Below are 23,628 nucleotides of genomic sequence, written 5' to 3'. Positions count from 1 at the left end.
AAATTTGTAGAATTTTTTTGTGAAAAGTCTACATTGGGACAAAAAGCGACAATAAAATGATAACAGAGATTTGAAATTTGCAGAAGATTTTTTTCCATCACTAAGCAGAATGAACATACATAGTGCTGAAGGCAAGGCTCCATAGCTCAGGGGTTAGAGCACTGGTCTTGTAAACCAGGGGTCGTGAGTTCAAATCTCACTGGGGCCTAGTGCTACTTTCTTGTTACTGCTGCTAAAATATAAATTGCAACTCCCAATGTTGAAATAGTCTGCTCAAGAGCTTTAAGTAAGGAGAACCATTTCAATTTGGTCACACATTTGGATATTCAATTTGTACACAGAGTTATGATGTTCAGTCTAATCTGCAAATTGGTTCCAAGAGCATGTCTTAAAATTATTTTATTGTACTGATTCTGTTCATGCTGATAATCCCATCATCATTTTTCAGTATCATTACAAACTGTAGAAAGAGCTTTTCCATAATTAAACTTTAAAGATAGCAACAATGGTATATACATTGTATTAATCTGTATTGTAACGTGCAGGAATCAACTTCATCAGTTGATCCAGAAGAGTTTTGAATTGACAACTGTAGCTGCCAGAAGGCTTTTTTGGTCATGTAAGCATATATAAAGTACAAATGCAAGCATACTCAAGGTAATGACCACTATTGGTCACAAATATCTCAATATAAAGACATTCTGTCATATCATTTTGAAGGCATTCCAGACTAAGGAGCACAAGGTTTGTGAGGCATGGAAAACATGACCAACATTTCCTCAATTTTATATATACACCTATTCAACATACAACAGCAAACTGAAAGTTTCTTTAAATTGTTTAATAGGTTATTAACTGCATGTCCCAAGCAGGCATTTCAGCAGTGGTCATTTGTTAAAAGTGTATATTTGGAGAATGAGCTACAACTAATAATATCCAATAAGATTACTGAAATTTGAAGAAAACTCTTTTCCACCATAATTCAGACCCCGTATTGGTCACAGTTCTGGCTACTTATGTGGCTCCATCTCTCAGGGGTTAGAGCACTGGTCTCGTAAACCAGGGGTCATGAGGTCCAATCTCACTGGGACCTAGTGTTTCCCAATGTTAAAATAGTCTATGCAATATCTTTAAGTGAGGAGAACCATTTCAATTTGGTCACACATTTGGATATTCAATTTGTACACAGAGTTATGATGTTCAGTCTAATCTGCTGATTGGTTACAAGAGCATGTCTAAAACATATTTGTTGCATTTTATTGGGCCGATTCTGTTCATGCTGATAGTTCCAACAAGTTTTTCACTATTATTATGAAACTATGGTAAGAGCTTTCCAATAATTTAACTTTAATGATAGCACAAAAACACACACATTAGGAGGTTTTTAATACTTCTCACCCTGTTGTACACCTGTTCTGTTTCTGCTGACAGGCATGGTATTATCATTTCAGCTCACTACAGGACACTCTAACACAAAGTTGGAGAGCCATTAAAAATATGTCCAACTTTTTCAATATTTTCTATATAATTCAATTCAAGCAAAGACAGCTAATTTTTGCATTTATTTGATTTTCTGAAAAAGTTATATACTACATGCCTCAATCAAGGATATTGCAAATTTGTAGAATTTTTTTGTGAAAAGTCTACATTGGGACAAAAAGCGACAATAAAATGATAACAGAGATTTGAAATTTGCAGAAGATTTCTTTCCATCACTAAGCAGAATGAACATACATAGTGCTGAAGGCAAGGCTCCATAGCTCAGGGGTTAGAGCACTGGTCTTGTAAACCAGGGGTCGTGAGTTCAAATCTCACTGGGGCCTAGTGCTACTTTCTTGTTACTGCTGCTAAAATATAAATTGCAACTCCCAATGTTGAAATAGTCTGCTCAAGAGCTTTAAGTAAGGAGAACCATTTCAATTTGGTCACACATTTGGATATTCAATTTGTACACAGAGTTATGATGTTCAGTCTAATCTGCAAATTGGTTCCAAGAGCATGTCTTAAAATTATTTTATTGTACTGATTCTGTTCATGCTGATAATCCCATCATCATTTTTCAGTATCATTACAAACTGTAGAAAGAGCTTTTCCATAATTAAACTTTAAAGATAGCAACAATGGTATATACATTGTATTAATCTGTATTGTAACGTGCAGGAATCAACTTCATCAGTTGATCCAGAAGAGTTTTGAATTGACAACTGTAGCTGCCAGAAGGCTTTTTTGGTCATGTAAGCATATATAAAGTACAAATGCAAGCATACTCAAGGTAATGACCACTATTGGTCACAAATATCTCAATATAAAGACATTCTGTCATATCATTTTGAAGGCATTCCAGACTAAGGAGCACAAGGTTTGAGAGGCATGGAAAACATGACCAACATTTCCTCAATTTTATATATACACCTATTCAACAGCAAACTGAAAGTTTCTTTAAATTGTTTAATAGGTTATTAACTGCATGTCCCAAGCAGGCATTTCAGCAGTGGTCATTTGTTAAAAGTGTATATTTGGAGAATGAGCTACAACTAATAATATCCAATAAGATTACTGAAATTTGAAGAAAACTCTTTTCCACCATAATTCAGACCTCGTATTGGTCACAGTTCTGGCTACTTATGTGGCTCCATCTCTCAGGGGTTAGAGCACTGGTCTCGTAAACCAGGGGTCATGAGGTCCAATCTCACTGGGACCTAGTGTTTCCCAATGTTAAAATAGTCTATGCAATATCTTTAAGTGAGGAGAACCATTTCAATTTGGTCACACATTTGGATATTCAATTTGTACACAGAGTTATGATGTTCAGTCTAATCTGCTGATTGGTTACAAGAGCATGTCTAAAACATATTTGTTGCATTTTATTGGGCCGATTCTGTTCATGCTGATAGTTCCAACAAGTTTTTCACTATTATTATGAAACTATGGTAAGAGCTTTCCAATAATTTAACTTTAATGATAGCACAAAAACACACACATTAGGAGGTTTTTAATACTTCTCACCCTGTTGTACACCTGTTCTGTTTCTGCTGACAGGCATGGTATTATCATTTCAGCTCACTACAGGACACTCTAACACAAAGTTGGAGAGCCATTAAAAATATGTCCAACTTTTTCAATATTTTCTATATAATTCAATTCAAGCAAAGACAGCTAATTTTTGCATTTATTTGATTTTCTGAAAAAGTTATATACTACATGCCTCAATCAAGGATATTGTCAAATTTGTAGAATTTTTTTGTGAAAAGTCTACATTGGGACAAAAAGCGACAATAAAATGATAACAGAGATTTGAAATTTGCAGAAGATTTTTTTCCATCACTAAGCAGAATGAACATACATAGTGCTGAAGGCAAGGCTCCATAGCTCAGGGGTTAGAGCACTGGTCTTGTAAACCAGGGGTCGTGAGTTCAAATCTCACTGGGGCCTAGTGCTACTTTCTTGTTACTGCTGCTAAAATATAAATTGCAACTCCCAATGTTGAAATAGTCTGCTCAAGAGCTTTAAGTAAGGAGAACCATTTCAATTTGGTCACACATTTGGATATTCAATTTGTACACAGAGTTATGATGTTCAGTCTAATCTGCAAATTGGTTCCAAGAGCATGTCTTAAAATTATTTTATTGTACTGATTCTGTTCATGCTGATAATCCCATCATCATTTTTCAGTATCATTACAAACTGTAGAAAGAGCTTTTCCATAATTAAACTTTAAAGATAGCAACAATGGTATATACATTGTATTAATCTGTATTGTAACGTGCAGGAATCAACTTCATCAGTTGATCCAGAAGAGTTTTGAATTGACAACTGTAGCTGCCAGAAGGCTTTTTTGGTCATGTAAGCATATATAAAGTACAAATGCAAGCATACTCAAGGTAATGACCACTATTGGTCACAAATATCTCAATATAAAGACATTCTGTCATATCATTTTGAAGGCATTCCAGACTAAGGAGCACAAGGTTTGTGAGGCATGGAAAACATGACCAACATTTCCTCAATTTTATATATACACCTATTCAACATACAACAGCAAACTGAAAGTTTCTTTAAATTGTTTAATAGGTTATTAACTGCATGTCCCAAGCAGGCATTTCAGCAGTGGTCATTTGTTAAAAGTGTATATTTGGAGAATGAGCTACAACTAATAATATCCAATAAGATTACTGAAATTTGAAGAAAACTCTTTTCCACCATAATTCAGACCCCGTATTGGTCACAGTTCTGGCTACTTATGTGGCTCCATCTCTCAGGGGTTAGAGCACTGGTCTCGTAAACCAGGGGTCATGAGGTCCAATCTCACTGGGACCTAGTGTTTCCCAATGTTAAAATAGTCTATGCAATATCTTTAAGTGAGGAGAACCATTTCAATTTGGTCACACATTTGGATATTCAATTTGTACACAGAGTTATGATGTTCAGTCTAATCTGCTGATTGGTTACAAGAGCATGTCTAAAACATATTTGTTGCATTTTATTGGGCCGATTCTGTTCATGCTGATAGTTCCAACAAGTTTTTCACTATTATTATGAAACTATGGTAAGAGCTTTCCAATAATTTAACTTTAATGATAGCACAAAAACACACACATTAGGAGGTTTTTAATACTTCTCACCCTGTTGTACACCTGTTCTGTTTCTGCTGACAGGCATGGTATTATCATTTCAGCTCACTACAGGACACTCTAACACAAAGTTGGAGAGCCATTAAAAATATGTCCAACTTTTTCAATATTTTCTATATAATTCAATTCAAGCAAAGACAGCTAATTTTTGCATTTATTTGATTTTCTGAAAAAGTTATATACTACATGCCTCAATCAAGGATATTGCAAATTTGTAGAATTTTTTTGTGAAAAGTCTACATTGGGACAAAAAGCGACAATAAAATGATAACAGAGATTTGAAATTTGCAGAAGATTTTTTTCCATCACTAAGCAGAATGAACATACATAGTGCTGAAGGCAAGGCTCCATAGCTCAGGGGTTAGAGCACTGGTCTTGTAAACCAGGGGTCGTGAGTTCAAATCTCACTGGGGCCTAGTGCTACTTTCTTGTTACTGCTGCTAAAATATAAATTGCAACTCCCAATGTTGAAATAGTCTGCTCAAGAGCTTTAAGTAAGGAGAACCATTTCAATTTGGTCACACATTTGGATATTCAATTTGTACACAGAGTTATGATGTTCAGTCTAATCTGCAAATTGGTTCCAAGAGCATGTCTTAAAATTATTTTATTGTACTGATTCTGTTCATGCTGATAATCCCATCATCATTTTTCAGTATCATTACAAACTGTAGAAAGAGCTTTTCCATAATTAAACTTTAAAGATAGCAACAATGGTATATACATTGTATTAATCTGTATTGTAACGTGCAGGAATCAACTTCATCAGTTGATCCAGAAGAGTTTTGAATTGACAACTGTAGCTGCCAGAAGGCTTTTTTGGTCATGTAAGCATATATAAAGTACAAATGCAAGCATACTCAAGGTAATGACCACTATTGGTCACAAATATCTCAATATAAAGACATTCTGTCATATCATTTTGAAGGCATTCCAGACTAAGGAGCACAAGGTTTGTGAGGCATGGAAAACATGACCAACATTTCCTCAATTTTATATATACACCTATTCAACATACAACAGCAAACTGAAAGTTTCTTTAAATTGTTTAATAGGTTATTAACTGCATGTCCCAAGCAGGCATTTCAGCAGTGGTCATTTGTTAAAAGTGTATATTTGGAGAATGAGCTACAACTAATAATATCCAATAAGATTACTGAAATTTGAAGAAAACTCTTTTCCACCATAATTCAGACCCCGTATTGGTCACAGTTCTGGCTACTTATGTGGCTCCATCTCTCAGGGGTTAGAGCACTGGTCTCGTAAACCAGGGGTCATGAGGTCCAATCTCACTGGGACCTAGTGTTTCCCAATGTTAAAATAGTCTATGCAATATCTTTAAGTGAGGAGAACCATTTCAATTTGGTCACACATTTGGATATTCAATTTGTACACAGAGTTATGATGTTCAGTCTAATCTGCTGATTGGTTACAAGAGCATGTCTAAAACATATTTGTTGCATTTTATTGGGCCGATTCTGTTCATGCTGATAGTTCCAACAAGTTTTTCACTATTATTATGAAACTATGGTAAGAGCTTTCCAATAATTTAACTTTAATGATAGCACAAAAACACACACATTAGGAGGTTTTTAATACTTCTCACCCTGTTGTACACCTGTTCTGTTTCTGCTGACAGGCATGGTATTATCATTTCAGCTCACTACAGGACACTCTAACACAAAGTTGGAGAGCCATTAAAAATATGTCCAACTTTTTCAATATTTTCTATATAATTCAATTCAAGCAAAGACAGCTAATTTTTGCATTTATTTGATTTTCTGAAAAAGTTATATACTACATGCCTCAATCAAGGATATTGCAAATTTGTAGAATTTTTTTGTGAAAAGTCTACATTGGGACAAAAAGCGACAATAAAATGATAACAGAGATTTGAAATTTGCAGAAGATTTTTTTCCATCACTAAGCAGAATGAACATACATAGTGCTGAAGGCAAGGCTCCATAGCTCAGGGGTTAGAGCACTGGTCTTGTAAACCAGGGGTCGTGAGTTCAAATCTCACTGGGGCCTAGTGCTACTTTCTTGTTACTGCTGCTAAAATATAAATTGCAACTCCCAATGTTGAAATAGTCTGCTCAAGAGCTTTAAGTAAGGAGAACCATTTCAATTTGGTCACACATTTGGATATTCAATTTGTACACAGAGTTATGATGTTCAGTCTAATCTGCAAATTGGTTCCAAGAGCATGTCTTAAAATTATTTTATTGTACTGATTCTGTTCATGCTGATAATCCCATCATCATTTTTCAGTATCATTACAAACTGTAGAAAGAGCTTTTCCATAATTAAACTTTAAAGATAGCAACAATGGTATATACATTGTATTAATCTGTATTGTAACGTGCAGGAATCAACTTCATCAGTTGATCCAGAAGAGTTTTGAATTGACAACTGTAGCTGCCAGAAGGCTTTTTTGGTCATGTAAGCATATATAAAGTACAAATGCAAGCATACTCAAGGTAATGACCACTATTGGTCACAAATATCTCAATATAAAGACATTCTGTCATATCATTTTGAAGGCATTCCAGACTAAGGAGCACAAGGTTTGTGAGGCATGGAAAACATGACCAACATTTCCTCAATTTTATATATACACCTATTCAACATACAACAGCAAACTGAAAGTTTCTTTAAATTGTTTAATAGGTTATTAACTGCATGTCCCAAGCAGGCATTTCAGCAGTGGTCATTTGTTAAAAGTGTATATTTGGAGAATGAGCTACAACTAATAATATCCAATAAGATTACTGAAATTTGAAGAAAACTCTTTTCCACCATAATTCAGACCCCGTATTGGTCACAGTTCTGGCTACTTATGTGGCTCCATCTCTCAGGGGTTAGAGCACTGGTCTCGTAAACCAGGGGTCATGAGGTCCAATCTCACTGGGACCTAGTGTTTCCCAATGTTAAAATAGTCTATGCAATATCTTTAAGTGAGGAGAACCATTTCAATTTGGTCACACATTTGGATATTCAATTTGTACACAGAGTTATGATGTTCAGTCTAATCTGCTGATTGGTTACAAGAGCATGTCTAAAACATATTTGTTGCATTTTATTGGGCCGATTCTGTTCATGCTGATAGTTCCAACAAGTTTTTCACTATTATTATGAAACTATGGTAAGAGCTTTCCAATAATTTAACTTTAATGATAGCACAAAAACACACACATTAGGAGGTTTTTAATACTTCTCACCCTGTTGTACACCTGTTCTGTTTCTGCTGACAGGCATGGTATTATCATTTCAGCTCACTACAGGACACTCTAACACAAAGTTGGAGAGCCATTAAAAATATGTCCAACTTTTTCAATATTTTCTATATAATTCAATTCAAGCAAAGACAGCTAATTTTTGCATTTATTTGATTTTCTGAAAAAGTTATATACTACATGCCTCAATCAAGGATATTGCAAATTTGTAGAATTTTTTTGTGAAAAGTCTACATTGGGACAAAAAGCGACAATAAAATGATAACAGAGATTTGAAATTTGCAGAAGATTTCTTTCCATCACTAAGCAGAATGAACATACATAGTGCTGAAGGCAAGGCTCCATAGCTCAGGGGTTAGAGCACTGGTCTTGTAAACCAGGGGTCGTGAGTTCAAATCTCACTGGGGCCTAGTGCTACTTTCTTGTTACTGCTGCTAAAATATAAATTGCAACTCCCAATGTTGAAATAGTCTGCTCAAGAGCTTTAAGTAAGGAGAACCATTTCAATTTGGTCACACATTTGGATATTCAATTTGTACACAGAGTTATGATGTTCAGTCTAATCTGCAAATTGGTTCCAAGAGCATGTCTTAAAATTATTTTATTGTACTGATTCTGTTCATGCTGATAATCCCATCATCATTTTTCAGTATCATTACAAACTGTAGAAAGAGCTTTTCCATAATTAAACTTTAAAGATAGCAACAATGGTATATACATTGTATTAATCTGTATTGTAACGTGCAGGAATCAACTTCATCAGTTGATCCAGAAGAGTTTTGAATTGACAACTGTAGCTGCCAGAAGGCTTTTTTGGTCATGTAAGCATATATAAAGTACAAATGCAAGCATACTCAAGGTAATGACCACTATTGGTCACAAATATCTCAATATAAAGACATTCTGTCATATCATTTTGAAGGCATTCCAGACTAAGGAGCACAAGGTTTGTGAGGCATGGAAAACATGACCAACATTTCCTCAATTTTATATATACACCTATTCAACATACAACAGCAAACTGAAAGTTTCTTTAAATTGTTTAATAGGTTATTAACTGCATGTCCCAAGCAGGCATTTCAGCAGTGGTCATTTGTTAAAAGTGTATATTTGGAGAATGAGCTACAACTAATAATATCCAATAAGATTACTGAAATTTGAAGAAAACTCTTTTCCACCATAATTCAGACCTCGTATTGGTCACAGTTCTGGCTACTTATGTGGCTCCATCTCTCAGGGGTTAGAGCACTGGTCTCGTAAACCAGGGGTCATGAGGTCCAATCTCACTGGGACCTAGTGTTTCCCAATGTTAAAATAGTCTATGCAATATCTTTAAGTGAGGAGAACCATTTCAATTTGGTCACACATTTGGATATTCAATTTGTACACAGAGTTATGATGTTCAGTCTAATCTGCTGATTGGTTACAAGAGCATGTCTAAAACATATTTGTTGCATTTTATTGGGCCGATTCTGTTCATGCTGATAGTTCCAACAAGTTTTTCACTATTATTATGAAACTATGGTAAGAGCTTTCCAATAATTTAACTTTAATGATAGCACAAAAACACACACATTAGGAGGTTTTTAATACTTCTCACCCTGTTGTACACCTGTTCTGTTTCTGCTGACAGGCATGGTATTATCATTTCAGCTCACTACAGGACACTCTAACACAAAGTTGGAGAGCCATTAAAAATATGTCCAACTTTTTCAATATTTTCTATATAATTCAATTCAAGCAAAGACAGCTAATTTTTGCATTTATTTGATTTTCTGAAAAAGTTATATACTACATGCCTCAATCAAGGATATTGTCAAATTTGTAGAATTTTTTTGTGAAAAGTCTACATTGGGACAAAAAGCGACAATAAAATGATAACAGAGATTTGAAATTTGCAGAAGATTTTTTTCCATCACTAAGCAGAATGAACATACATAGTGCTGAAGGCAAGGCTCCATAGCTCAGGGGTTAGAGCACTGGTCTTGTAAACCAGGGGTCGTGAGTTCAAATCTCACTGGGGCCTAGTGCTACTTTCTTGTTACTGCTGCTAAAATATAAATTGCAACTCCCAATGTTGAAATAGTCTGCTCAAGAGCTTTAAGTAAGGAGAACCATTTCAATTTGGTCACACATTTGGATATTCAATTTGTACACAGAGTTATGATGTTCAGTCTAATCTGCAAATTGGTTCCAAGAGCATGTCTTAAAATTATTTTATTGTACTGATTCTGTTCATGCTGATAATCCCATCATCATTTTTCAGTATCATTACAAACTGTAGAAAGAGCTTTTCCATAATTAAACTTTAAAGATAGCAACAATGGTATATACATTGTATTAATCTGTATTGTAACGTGCAGGAATCAACTTCATCAGTTGATCCAGAAGAGTTTTGAATTGACAACTGTAGCTGCCAGAAGGCTTTTTTGGTCATGTAAGCATATATAAAGTACAAATGCAAGCATACTCAAGGTAATGACCACTATTGGTCACAAATATCTCAATATAAAGACATTCTGTCATATCATTTTGAAGGCATTCCAGACTAAGGAGCACAAGGTTTGTGAGGCATGGAAAACATGACCAACATTTCCTCAATTTTATATATACACCTATTCAACATACAACAGCAAACTGAAAGTTTCTTTAAATTGTTTAATAGGTTATTAACTGCATGTCCCAAGCAGGCATTTCAGCAGTGGTCATTTGTTAAAAGTGTATATTTGGAGAATGAGCTACAACTAATAATATCCAATAAGATTACTGAAATTTGAAGAAAACTCTTTTCCACCATAATTCAGACCCCGTATTGGTCACAGTTCTGGCTACTTATGTGGCTCCATCTCTCAGGGGTTAGAGCACTGGTCTCGTAAACCAGGGGTCATGAGGTCCAATCTCACTGGGACCTAGTGTTTCCCAATGTTAAAATAGTCTATGCAATATCTTTAAGTGAGGAGAACCATTTCAATTTGGTCACACATTTGGATATTCAATTTGTACACAGAGTTATGATGTTCAGTCTAATCTGCTGATTGGTTACAAGAGCATGTCTAAAACATATTTGTTGCATTTTATTGGGCCGATTCTGTTCATGCTGATAGTTCCAACAAGTTTTTCACTATTATTATGAAACTATGGTAAGAGCTTTCCAATAATTTAACTTTAATGATAGCACAAAAACACACACATTAGGAGGTTTTTAATACTTCTCACCCTGTTGTACACCTGTTCTGTTTCTGCTGACAGGCATGGTATTATCATTTCAGCTCACTACAGGACACTCTAACACAAAGTTGGAGAGCCATTAAAAATATGTCCAACTTTTTCAATATTTTCTATATAATTCAATTCAAGCAAAGACAGCTAATTTTTGCATTTATTTGATTTTCTGAAAAAGTTATATACTACATGCCTCAATCAAGGATATTGCAAATTTGTAGAATTTTTTTGTGAAAAGTCTACATTGGGACAAAAAGCGACAATAAAATGATAACAGAGATTTGAAATTTGCAGAAGATTTTTTTCCATCACTAAGCAGAATGAACATACATAGTGCTGAAGGCAAGGCTCCATAGCTCAGGGGTTAGAGCACTGGTCTTGTAAACCAGGGGTCGTGAGTTCAAATCTCACTGGGGCCTAGTGCTACTTTCTTGTTACTGCTGCTAAAATATAAATTGCAACTCCCAATGTTGAAATAGTCTGCTCAAGAGCTTTAAGTAAGGAGAACCATTTCAATTTGGTCACACATTTGGATATTCAATTTGTACACAGAGTTATGATGTTCAGTCTAATCTGCAAATTGGTTCCAATAGCATGTCTTAAAATTATTTTATTGTACTGATTCTGTTCATGCTGATAATCCCATCATCATTTTTCAGTATCATTACAAACTGTAGAAAGAGCTTTTCCATAATTAAACTTTAAAGATAGCAACAATGTTATATACATTGTATTAATCTGTATTGTAACGTGCAGGAATCAACTTCATCAGTTGATCCAGAAGAGTTTTGAATTGACAACTGTAGCTGCCAGAAGGCTTTTTTGGTCATGTAAGCATATATAAAGTACAAATGCAAGCATACTCAAGGTAATGACCACTATTGGTCACAAATATCTCAATATAAAGACATTCTGTCATATCATTTTGAAGGCATTCCAGACTAAGGAGCACAAGGTTTGTGAGGCATGGAAAACATGACCAACATTTCCTCAATTTTATATATACACCTATTCAACATACAACAGCAAACTGAAAGTTTCTTTAAATTGTTTAATAGGTTATTAACTGCATGTCCCAAGCAGGCATTTCAGCAGTGGTCATTTGTTAAAAGTGTATATTTGGAGAATGAGCTACAACTAATAATATCCAATAAGATTACTGAAATTTGAAGAAAACTCTTTTCCACCATAATTCAGACCCCGTATTGGTCACAGTTCTGGCTACTTATGTGGCTCCATTTCTCAGGGGTTAGAGCACTGGTCTCGTAAACCAGGGGTCATGAGGTCCAATCTCACTGGGACCTAGTGTTTCCCAATGTTAAAATAGTCTATGCAATATCTTTAAGTGAGGAGAACCATTTCAATTTGGTCACACATTTGGATATTCAATTTGTACACAGAGTTATGATGTTCAGTCTAATCTGCTGATTGGTTACAAGAGCATGTCTAAAACATATTTGTTGCATTTTATTGGGCCGATTCTGTTCATGCTGATAGTTCCAACAAGTTTTTCACTATTATTATGAAACTATGGTAAGAGCTTTCCAATAATTTTACTTTAATGATAGCACAAAAACACACACATTAGGAGGTTTTTAATACTTCTCACCCTGTTGTACACCTGTTCTGTTTCTGCTGACAGGCATGGTATTATCATTTCAGCTCACTACAGGACACTCTAACACAAAGTTGGAGAGCCATTAAAAATATGTCCAACTTTTTCAATATTTTCTATATAATTCAATTCAAGCAAAGACAGCTAATTTTTGCATTTATTTGATTTTCCGAAAAAGTTATATACTACATGCCTCAATCAAGGATATTGCAAATTTGTAGAATTTTTTTGTGAAAAGTCTACATTGGGACAAAAAGCGACAATAAAATGATAACAGAGATTTGAAATTTGCAGAAGATTTTTTTCCATCACTAAGCAGAATGAACATACATAGTGCTGAAGGCAAGGCTCCATAGCTCAGGGGTTAGAGCACTGGTCTTGTAAACCAGGGGTCGTGAGTTCAAATCTCACTGGGGCCTAGTGCTACTTTCTTGTTACTGCTGCTAAAATATAAATTGCAACTCCCAATGTTGAAATAGTCTGCTCAAGAGCTTTAAGTAAGGAGAACCATTTCAATTTGGTCACACATTTGGATATTCAATTTGTACACAGAGTTATGATGTTCAGTCTAATCTGCAAATTGGTTCCAAGAGCATGTCTTAAAATTATTTTATTGTACTGATTCTGTTCATGCTGATAATCCCATCATCATTTTTCAGTATCATTACAAACTGTAGAAAGAGCTTTTCCATAATTAAACTTTAAAGATAGCAACAATGGTATATACATTGTATTAATCTGTATTGTAACGTGCAGGAATCAACTTCATCAGTTGATCCAGAAGAGTTTTGAATTGACAACTGTAGCTGCCAGAAGGCTTTTTTGGTCATGTAAGCATATATAAAGTACAAATGCAAGCATACTCAAGGTAATGACCACTATTGGTCACAAATATCTCAATATAAAGACATTCTGTCATATCATTTTGAAGGCATTCCAGACTAAGGAGCACAAGGTTTGTGAGGCATGGAAAACATGACCAACATTTCCTCAATTTTATATATACACCTATTCAACATACAACAGCAAACTGAAAGTTTCTTTAAATTGTTTAATAGGTTATTAACTGCATGTCCCAAGCAGGCATTTCAGCAGTGGTCATTTGTTAAAAGTGTATATTTGGAGAATGAGCTACAACTAATAATATCCAATAAGATTACTGAAATTTGAAGAAAACTCTTTTCCACCATAATTCAGACCCCGTATTGGTCACAGTTCTGGCTACTTATGTGGCTCCATCTCTCAGGGGTTAGAGCACTGGTCTCGTAAACCAGGGGTCATGAGGTCCAATCTCACTGGGACCTAGTGTTTCCCAATGTTAAAATAGTCTATGCAATATCTTTAAGTGAGGAGAACCATTTCAATTTGGTCACACATTTGGATATTCAATTTGTACACAGAGTTATGATGTTCAGTCTAATCTGCTGATTGGTTACAAGAGCATGTCTAAAACATATTTGTTGCATTTTATTGGGCCGATTCTGTTCATGCTGATAGTTCCAACAAGTTTTTCACTATTATTATGAAACTATGGTAAGAGCTTTCCAATAATTTAACTTTAATGATAGCACAAAAACACACACATTAGGAGGTTTTTAATACTTCTCACCCTGTTGTACACCTGTTCTGTTTCTGCTGACAGGCATGGTATTATCATTTCAGCTCACTACAGGACACTCTAACACAAAGTTGGAGAGCCATTAAAAATATGTCCAACTTTTTCAATATTTTCTATATAATTCAATTCAAGCAAAGACAGCTAATTTTTGCATTTATTTGATTTTCTGAAAAAGTTATATACTACATGCCTCAATCAAGGATATTGCAAATTTGTAGAATTTTTTTGTGAAAAGTCTACATTGGGACAAAAAGCGACAATAAAATGATAACAGAGATTTGAAATTTGCAGAAGATTTTTTTCCATCACTAAGCAGAATGAACATACATAGTGCTGAAGGCAAGGCTCCATAGCTCAGGGGTTAGAGCACTGGTCTTGTAAACCAGGGGTCGTGAGTTCAAATCTCACTGGGGCCTAGTGCTACTTTCTTGTTACTGCTGCTAAAATATAAATTGCAACTCCCAATGTTGAAATAGTCTGCTCAAGAGCTTTAAGTAAGGAGAACCATTTCAATTTGGTCACACATTTGGATATTCAATTTGTACACAGAGTTATGATGTTCAGTCTAATCTGCAAATTGGTTCCAAGAGCATGTCTTAAAATTATTTTATTGTACTGATTCTGTTCATGCTGATAATCCCATCATCATTTTTCAGTATCATTACAAACTGTAGAAAGAGCTTTTCCATAATTAAACTTTAAAGATAGCAACAATGGTATATACATTGTATTAATCTGTATTGTAACGTGCAGGAATCAACTTCATCAGTTGATCCAGAAGAGTTTTGAATTGACAACTGTAGCTGCCAGAAGGCTTTTTTGGTCATGTAAGCATATATAAAGTACAAATGCAAGCATACTCAAGGTAATGACCACTATTGGTCACAAATATCTCAATATAAAGACATTCTGTCATATCATTTTGAAGGCATTCCAGACTAAGGAGCACAAGGTTTGTGAGGCATGGAAAACATGACCAACATTTCCTCAATTTTATATATACACCTATTCAACATACAACAGCAAACTGAAAGTTTCTTTAAATTGTTTAATAGGTTATTAACTGCATGTCCCAAGCAGGCATTTCAGCAGTGGTCATTTGTTAAAAGTGTATATTTGGAGAGTGAGCTACAACTAATAATATCCAATAAGATTACTGAAATTTGAAGAAAACTCTTTTCCACCATAATTCAGACCCCGTATTGGTCACAGTTCTGGCTACTTATGTGGCTCCATCTCTCAGGGGTTAGAGCACTGGTCTCGTAAACCAGGGGTCATGAGGTCCAATCTCACTGGGACCTAGTGTTTCCCAATGTTAAAATAGTCTATGCAATATCTTTAAGTGAGGAGAACCATTTCAATTTGGTCACACATTTGGATATTCAATTTGTACACAGAGTTATGATGTTCAGTCTAATCTGCTGATTGGTTACAAGAGCATGTCTAAAACATATTTGTTGCATTTTATTGGGCCGATTCTGTTCATGCTGATAGTTCCAACAAGTTTTTCACTATTATTATGAAACTATGGTAAGAGCTTTCCAATAATTTAACTTTAATGATAGCACAAAAACACACACATTAGGAGGTTTTTAATACTTCTCACCCTGTTGTACACCTGTTCTGTTTCTGCTGACAGGCATGGTATTATCATTTCAGCTCACTACAGGACACTCTAACACAAAGTTGGAGAGCCATTAAAAATATGTCCAACTTTTTCAATATTTTCTATATAATTCAATTCAAGCAAAGACAGCTAATTTTTGCATTTATTTGATTTTCTGAAAAAGTTATATACTACATGCCTCAATCAAGGATATTGCAAATTTGTAGAATTTTTTTGTGAAAAGTCTACATTGGGACAAAAAGCGACAATAAAATGATAACAGATTTGACATTTGCAGAAGATTTTTTTCCATCACTAAGCAGAATGAACATACATAGTGCTGAAGCCAAGGCTCCATAGCTCAGGGGTTAGAGCACTGGTCTTGTAAACCAGGGGTCGTGAGTTCAAATCTCACTGGGGCCTAGTGCTACTTTCTTGTTACTGCTGCTAAAATATAAATTGCAACTCCCAATGTTGAAATAGTCTGCTCAAGAGCTTTAAGTAAGGAGAACCATTTCAATTTGGTCACACATTTGGATATTCAATTTGTACACAGAGTTATGATGTTCAGTCTAATCTGCAAATTGGTTCCAAGAGCATGTCTTAAAATTATTTTATTGTACTGATTCTGTTCATGCTGATAATCCCATCATAATTTTTCAGTATCATTACAAACTGTAGAAAGAGCTTTTCCATAATTAAACTTTAAAGATAGCAACAATGGTATATACATTGTATTAATCTGTATTGTAACGTGCAGGAATCAACTTCATCAGTTGATCCAGAAGAGTTTTGAATTGACAACTGTAGCTGCCAGAAGGCTTTTTTGGTCATGTAAGCATATATAAAGTACAAATGCAAGCATACTCAAGGTAATGACCACTATTGGTCACAAATATCTCAATATAAAGACATTCTGTCATATCATTTTGAAGGCATTCCAGACTAAGGAGCACAAGGTTTGTGAGGCATGGAAAACATGACCAACATTTCCTCAATTTTATATATACACCTATTCAACATACAACAGCAAACTGAAAGTTTCTTTAAATTGTTTAATAGGTTATTAACTGCATGTCCCAAGCAGGCATTTCAGCAGTGGTCATTTGTTAAAAGTGTATATTTGGAGAATGAGCTACAACTAATAATATCCAATAAGATTACTGAAATTTGAAGAAAACTCTTTTCCACCATAATTCAGACCCCGTATTGGTCACAGTTCTGGCTACTTATGTGGCTCCATCTCTCAGGGGTTAGAGCACTGGTCTCGTAAACCAGGGGTCATGAGGTCCAATCTCACTGGGACCTAGTGTTTCCCAATGTTAAAATAGTCTATGCAATATCTTTAAGTGAGGAGAACCATTTCAATTTGGTCACACATTTGGATATTCAATTTGTACACAGAGTTATGATGTTCAGTCTAATCTGCTGATTGGTTACAAGAGCATGTCTAAAACATATTTGTTGCATTTTATTGGGCCGATTCTGTTCATGCTGATAGTTCCAACAAGTTTTTCACTATTATTATGAAACTATGGTAAGAGCTTTCCAATAATTTAACTTTAATGATAGCACAAAAACACACACATTAGGAGGTTTTTAATACTTCTCACCCTGTTGTACACCTGTTCTGTTTCTGCTGACAGGCATGGTATTATCATTTCAGCTCACTACAGGACACTCTAACACAAAGTTGGAGAGCCATTAAAAATATGTCCAACTTTTTCAATATTTTCTATATAATTCAATTCAAGCAAAGACAGCTAATTTTTGCATTTATTTGATTTTCTGAAAAAGTTATATACTACATGCCTCAATCAAGGATATTGCAAATTTGTAGAATTTTTTTGTGAAAAGTCTACATTGGGACAAAAAGCGACAATAAAATGATAACAGAGATTTGAAATTTGCAGAAGATTTCTTTCCATCACTAAGCAGAATGAACATACATAGTGCTGAAGGCAAGGCTCCATAGCTCAGGGGTTAGAGCACTGGTCTTGTAAACCAGGGGTCGTGAGTTCAAATCTCACTGGGGCCTAGTGCTACTTTCTTGTTACTGCTGCTAAAATATAAATTGCAACTCCCAATGTTGAAATAGTCTGCTCAAGAGCTTTAAGTAAGGAGAACCATTTCAATTTGGTCACACATTTGGATATTCAATTTGTACACAGAGTTATGATGTTCAGTCTAATCTGCAAATTGGTTCCAAGAGCATGTCTTAAAATTATTTTATTGTACTGATTCTGTTCATGCTGATAATCCCATCATCATTTTTCAGTATCATTACAAACTGTAGAAAGAGCTTTTCCATAATTAAACTTTAAAGATAGCAACAATGGTATATACATTGTATTAATCTGTATTGTAACGTGCAGGAATCAACTTCATCAGTTGATCCAGAAGAGTTTTGAATTGACAACTGTAGCTGCCAGAAGGCTTTTTTGGTCATGTAAGCATATATAAAGTACAAATGCAAGCATACTCAAGGTAATGACCACTATTGGTCACAAATATCTCAATATAAAGACATTCTGTCATATCATTTTGAAGGCATTCCAGACTAAGGAGCACAAGGTTTGTGAGGCATGGAAAACATGACCAACATTTCCTCAATTTTATATATACACCTATTCAACATACAACAGCAAACTGAAAGTTTCTTTAAATTGTTTAATAGGTTATTAACTGCATGTCCCAAGCAGGCATTTCAGCAGTGGTCATTTGTTAAAAGTGTATATTTGGAGAATGAGCTACAACTAATAATATCCAATAAGATTACTGAAATTTGAAGAAAACTCTTTTCCACCATAATTCAGACCCCGTATTGGTCACAGTTCTGGCTACTTATGTGGCTCCATCTCTCAGGGGTTAGAGCACTGGTCTCGTAAACCAGGGGTCATGAGGTCCAATCTCACTGGGACCTAGTGTTTCCCAATGTTAAAATAGTCTATGCAATATCTTTAAGTGAGGAGAACCATTTCAATTTGGTCACACATTTGGATATTCAATTTGTACACAGAGTTATGATGTTCAGTCTAATCTGCTGATTGGTTACAAGAGCATGTCTAAAACATATTTGTTGCATTTTATTGGGCCGATTCTGTTCATGCTGATAGTTCCAACAAGTTTTTCACTATTATTATGAAACTATGGTAAGAGCTTTCCAATAATTTAACTTTAATGATAGCACAAAAACACACACATTAGGAGGTTTTTAATACTTCTCACCCTGTTGTACACCTGTTCTGTTTCTGCTGACAGGCATGGTATTATCATTTCAGCTCACTACAGGACACTCTAACACAAAGTTGGAGAGCCATTAAAAATATGTCCAACTTTTTCAATATTTTCTATATAATTCAATTCAAGCAAAGACAGCTAATTTTTGCATTTATTTGATTTTCTGAAAAAGTTATATACTACATGCCTCAATCAAGGATATTGCAAATTTGTAGAATTTTTTTGTGAAAAGTCTACATTGGGACAAAAAGCGACAATAAAATGATAACAGAGATTTGAAATTTGCAGAAGATTTCTTTCCATCACTAAGCAGAATGAACATACATAGTGCTGAAGGCAAGGCTCCATAGCTCAGGGGTTAGAGCACTGGTCTTGTAAACCAGGGGTCGTGAGTTCAAATCTCACTGGGGCCTAGTGCTACTTTCTTGTTACTGCTGCTAAAATATAAATTGCAACTCCCAATGTTGAAATAGTCTGCTCAAGAGCTTTAAGTAAGGAGAACCATTTCAATTTGGTCACACATTTGGATATTCAATTTGTACACAGAGTTATGATGTTCAGTCTAATCTGCAAATTGGTTCCAAGAGCATGTCTTAAAATTATTTTATTGTACTGATTCTGTTCATGCTGATAATCCCATCATCATTTTTCAGTATCATTACAAACTGTAGAAAGAGCTTTTCCATAATTAAACTTTAAAGATAGCAACAATGGTATATACATTGTATTAATCTGTATTGTAACGTGCAGGAATCAACTTCATCAGTTGATCCAGAAGAGTTTTGAATTGACAACTGTAGCTGCCAGAAGGCTTTTTTGGTCATGTAAGCATATATAAAGTACAAATGCAAGCATACTCAAGGTAATGACCACTATTGGTCACAAATATCTCAATATAAAGACATTCTGTCATATCATTTTGAAGGCATTCCAGACTAAGGAGCACAAGGTTTGTGAGGCATGGAAAACATGACCAACATTTCCTCAATTTTATATATACACCTATTCAACATACAACAGCAAACTGAAAGTTTCTTTAAATTGTTTAATAGGTTATTAACTGCATGTCCCAAGCAGGCATTTCAGCAGTGGTCATTTGTTAAAAGTGTATATTTGGAGAATGAGCTACAACTAATAATATCCAATAAGATTACTGAAATTTGAAGAAAACTCTTTTCCACCATAATTCAGACCCCGTATTGGTCACAGTTCTGGCTACTTATGTGGCTCCATAGCTCAGGGGTTAGAGCACTGGTCTCGTAAACCAGGGGTCATGAGGTCCAATCTCACTGGGACCTAGTGTTTCCCAATGTTAAAATAGTCTATGCAATATCTTTAAGTGAGGAGAACCATTTCAATTTGGTCACACATTTGGATATTCAATTTGTACACAGAGTTATGATGTTCAGTCTAATCTGCTGATTGGTTACAAGAGCATGTCTAAAACATATTTGTTGCATTTTATTGGGCCGATTCTGTTCATGCTGATAGTTCCAACAAGTTTTTCACTATTATTATGAAACTATGGTAAGAGCTTTCCAATAATTTAACTTTAATGATAGCACAAAAACACATACATTAGGAGGTTTTTAATACTTCTCACCCTGTTGTACACCTGTTCTATTTCTGCTGACAGGCATGGTATTATCATTTCAGCTCACTACAGGACACTCTAACACAAAGTTGGAGAGCCATTAAAAATATGTCCAACTTTTTCAATATTTTCTATATAATTCAATTCAAGCAAAGACAGCTAATTTTTTCATTTATTTGATTTTCTGAAAAAGTTATATACTACATGCCTCAATCAAGGATATTGCCAAATTTGTAGAATTTTTTTGTGAAAAGTCTACATTGGGACAAAAAGCGACAAAAAAATGATAACAGAGATTTGAAATTTGCAAAAGATTTTTTTCCATCACTAAGCAGAATGAACATACATAGTGCTGAAGGCAAGGCTCCATAGCTCAGGGGTTAGAGCACTGGTCTTGTAAACCAGGGGTTGTGAGTTTAAATCTCACTGGGGCCTAGTGCTACTTTCTTGTTACTGCTGCTAAAATATAAATTGCAGTTCCCAATGTTGAAATAGTCTGCTCAAGAGCTTTAAGTGAGGAGAACCATTTCAATTTGGTCACACATTTGGATATTCAATTTGTACACAGAGTTATGATGTTCAGTCTAATCTGCAAACTGGTTCCAAGAGCATGTCTTAAAATTATTTTATTGTACTGATTCTGTTCATGCTGATAATCCCATCATAATTTTTCAGTATCATTACAAACTGTAGAAAGAGCTTTTCCATAATTAAACTTTAAAGATAGCAACAATGGTATATACATTGTATTAATCTGTATTGTACCGTGCAGGAATCAACTTCATCAGTTGATCCAGAAGAGTTTTGAATTGACAACTGTAGCTGCCAGAAGGCTTTTTTGGTCATGTAAGCATATATAAAGTACAAATGCAAGCATACTCAAGGTAATGACCACTATTGGTCACAAATATCTCAATATAAAGACATTCTGTCATATCATTTTGAAGGCATTCCAGACTAAGGAGCACAAGGTTTGTGAGGCATGGAAAACATGACCAACATTTCCTCAATTTTATATATACACCTATTCAACATACAGCAGCAAACTGAAAGTTTCTTTAAATTGTTTAATAGGTTATTAACTGCATGTCCCAAGCAGGCATTTCAGCAGTGGTCATTTGTTAAAAGTGTATATTTGGAGAATGAGCTACAACTAATAATATCCAATAAGATTACTGAAATTTGAAGAAAACTCTTTTCCACCATAATTCAGACCCCGTATTGGTCACAGTTATGGCTACTTATGTGGCTCCATAGCTCAGGGGTTAGAGCACTGGTCTCGTAAACCAGGGGTCATGAGGTCCAATCTCACTGGGACCTAGTGTTTCCCAATGTTAAAATAGTCTATGCAATATCTTTAAGTGAGGAGAACCATTTCAATTTGGTCACACATTTGGATATTCAATTTGTACACAGAGTTATGATGTTCAGTCTAATCTGCTGATTGGTTACAAGAGCATGTCTAAAACATATTTGTTGCATTTTATTGGGCCGATTCTGTTCATGCTGATAGTTCCAACAAGTTTTTCACTATTATTATGAAACTATGGTAAGAGCTTTCCAATAATTTAACTTTAATGATAGCACAAAAACACACACATTAGGAGGTTTTTAATACTTCTCACCCTGTTGTACACCTGTTCTATTTCTGCTGACAGGCATGGTATTATCATTTCAGCTCACTACAGGACACTCTAACACAAAGTTGGAGAGCCATTAAAAATATGTCCAACTTTTTCAATATTTTCTATATAATTCAATTCAAGCAAAGACAGCTAATTTTTTAATTTATTTGATTTTCTGAAAAAGTTATATACTACATGCCTCAATCAAGGATATTGCCAAATTTGTAGAATTTTTTTGTGAAAAGTCTACATTGGGACAAAAAGCGACAATAAAATGATAACAGAGATTTGAAATTTGCAAATGATTTTTTTCCATCACTAAGCAGAATGAACATACATAGTGCTGAAGGCAAGGCTCCATAGCTCAGGGGTTAGAGCACTGGTCTTGTAAACCAGGGGTCGTGAGTTTAAATCTCACTGGGGCCTAGTGCTACTTTCTTGTTACTGCTGCTAAAATATAAATAGCAACTCCCAATGTTGAAATAGTCTGCTCAAGAGCTTTAAGTGAGGAGAACCATTTCAATTTGGTCACACATTTGGATATTCAATTTGTACACAGAGTTATGATGTTCAGTCTAATCTGCAAACTGGTTCCAAGAGCATGTCTTAAAATTATTTTATTGTACTGATTCTGTTCATGCTGATAATCCCATCATAATTTTTCAGTATCATTACAAACTGTAGAAAGAGCTTTTCCATAATTAAACTTTAAAGATAGCAACAATGGTATATACATTGTATTAATCTGTATTGTACCGTGCAGGAATCAACTTCATCAGTTGATCCAGAAGAGTTTTGAATTGACAACTGTAGCTGCCAGAAGGCTTTTTTGGTCATGTAAGCATATATAAAGTACAAATGCAAGCATACTCAAGGTAATGACCACTATTGGTCACAAATATCTCAATATAAAGACATTCTGTCATATCATTTTGAAGGCATTCCAGACTAAGGAGCACAAGGTTTGTGAGGCATGGAAAACATGACCAACATTTCCTCAATTTTATATATACACCTATTCAACATACAGCAGCAAACTGAAAGTTTCTTTAAATTGTTTAATAGGTTATTAACTGCATGTCCCAAGCAGGCATTTCAGCAGTGGTCATTTGTTAAAAGTGTATATTTGGAGAATGAGCTACAACTAATAATATCCAATAAGATTACTGAAATTTGAAGAAAACTCTTTTCCACCATAATTCAGACCCCGTATTGGTCACAGTTCTGGCTACTTATGTGGC

At 34.9% G+C, this 23,628-nt stretch overlaps 15 non-coding genes across 15 annotated transcripts; all 15 read left to right on the top strand.

Annotated features, from left to right (window-relative positions):
- The first annotated feature begins 135 nt into the window (after nucleotides 1-135).
- TRNAT-UGU (transfer RNA threonine (anticodon UGU)) lies at nucleotides 136-208 on the top strand. The gene has a single exon. It is a non-coding gene; the product is annotated as a tRNA-Thr (tRNA).
- A 1,542-nt stretch (nucleotides 209-1,750) lies between these two features.
- On the top strand, nucleotides 1,751-1,823 carry TRNAT-UGU (transfer RNA threonine (anticodon UGU)). Its single transcript has one exon. It is a non-coding gene; the product is annotated as a tRNA-Thr (tRNA).
- A 1,536-nt stretch (nucleotides 1,824-3,359) lies between these two features.
- Nucleotides 3,360-3,432, top strand: TRNAT-UGU (transfer RNA threonine (anticodon UGU)). Its single transcript has one exon. It is a non-coding gene; the product is annotated as a tRNA-Thr (tRNA).
- A 1,542-nt stretch (nucleotides 3,433-4,974) lies between these two features.
- TRNAT-UGU (transfer RNA threonine (anticodon UGU)) lies at nucleotides 4,975-5,047 on the top strand. Its single transcript has one exon. It is a non-coding gene; the product is annotated as a tRNA-Thr (tRNA).
- A 1,542-nt stretch (nucleotides 5,048-6,589) lies between these two features.
- Nucleotides 6,590-6,662, top strand: TRNAT-UGU (transfer RNA threonine (anticodon UGU)). Its single transcript has one exon. It is a non-coding gene; the product is annotated as a tRNA-Thr (tRNA).
- A 1,542-nt stretch (nucleotides 6,663-8,204) lies between these two features.
- On the top strand, nucleotides 8,205-8,277 carry TRNAT-UGU (transfer RNA threonine (anticodon UGU)). Its single transcript has one exon. It is a non-coding gene; the product is annotated as a tRNA-Thr (tRNA).
- Nucleotides 8,278-9,820: 1,543 nt separating this feature from the next.
- On the top strand, nucleotides 9,821-9,893 carry TRNAT-UGU (transfer RNA threonine (anticodon UGU)). The gene has a single exon. It is a non-coding gene; the product is annotated as a tRNA-Thr (tRNA).
- Nucleotides 9,894-11,435: 1,542 nt separating this feature from the next.
- TRNAT-UGU (transfer RNA threonine (anticodon UGU)) lies at nucleotides 11,436-11,508 on the top strand. Its single transcript has one exon. It is a non-coding gene; the product is annotated as a tRNA-Thr (tRNA).
- A 1,542-nt stretch (nucleotides 11,509-13,050) lies between these two features.
- TRNAT-UGU (transfer RNA threonine (anticodon UGU)) lies at nucleotides 13,051-13,123 on the top strand. The gene has a single exon. It is a non-coding gene; the product is annotated as a tRNA-Thr (tRNA).
- Nucleotides 13,124-14,665: 1,542 nt separating this feature from the next.
- TRNAT-UGU (transfer RNA threonine (anticodon UGU)) lies at nucleotides 14,666-14,738 on the top strand. Its single transcript has one exon. It is a non-coding gene; the product is annotated as a tRNA-Thr (tRNA).
- Nucleotides 14,739-16,278: 1,540 nt separating this feature from the next.
- Nucleotides 16,279-16,351, top strand: TRNAT-UGU (transfer RNA threonine (anticodon UGU)). Its single transcript has one exon. It is a non-coding gene; the product is annotated as a tRNA-Thr (tRNA).
- Nucleotides 16,352-17,893: 1,542 nt separating this feature from the next.
- On the top strand, nucleotides 17,894-17,966 carry TRNAT-UGU (transfer RNA threonine (anticodon UGU)). The gene has a single exon. It is a non-coding gene; the product is annotated as a tRNA-Thr (tRNA).
- A 1,542-nt stretch (nucleotides 17,967-19,508) lies between these two features.
- Nucleotides 19,509-19,581, top strand: TRNAT-UGU (transfer RNA threonine (anticodon UGU)). Its single transcript has one exon. It is a non-coding gene; the product is annotated as a tRNA-Thr (tRNA).
- Nucleotides 19,582-21,124: 1,543 nt separating this feature from the next.
- On the top strand, nucleotides 21,125-21,197 carry TRNAT-UGU (transfer RNA threonine (anticodon UGU)). Its single transcript has one exon. It is a non-coding gene; the product is annotated as a tRNA-Thr (tRNA).
- Nucleotides 21,198-22,740: 1,543 nt separating this feature from the next.
- Nucleotides 22,741-22,813, top strand: TRNAT-UGU (transfer RNA threonine (anticodon UGU)). Its single transcript has one exon. It is a non-coding gene; the product is annotated as a tRNA-Thr (tRNA).
- The last annotated feature ends 815 nt before the right edge of the window (nucleotides 22,814-23,628 follow it).

Source organism: Pseudophryne corroboree, chromosome 11, assembly GCF_028390025.1.
Source record: "Pseudophryne corroboree isolate aPseCor3 chromosome 11, aPseCor3.hap2, whole genome shotgun sequence".
In the NCBI taxonomy this organism is placed as follows: Eukaryota; Metazoa; Chordata; class Amphibia; order Anura; family Myobatrachidae; genus Pseudophryne; species Pseudophryne corroboree.
Note: the sequence above shows the minus strand (reverse complement) of the source record. Positions and strands in the feature narration are given on the sequence as shown.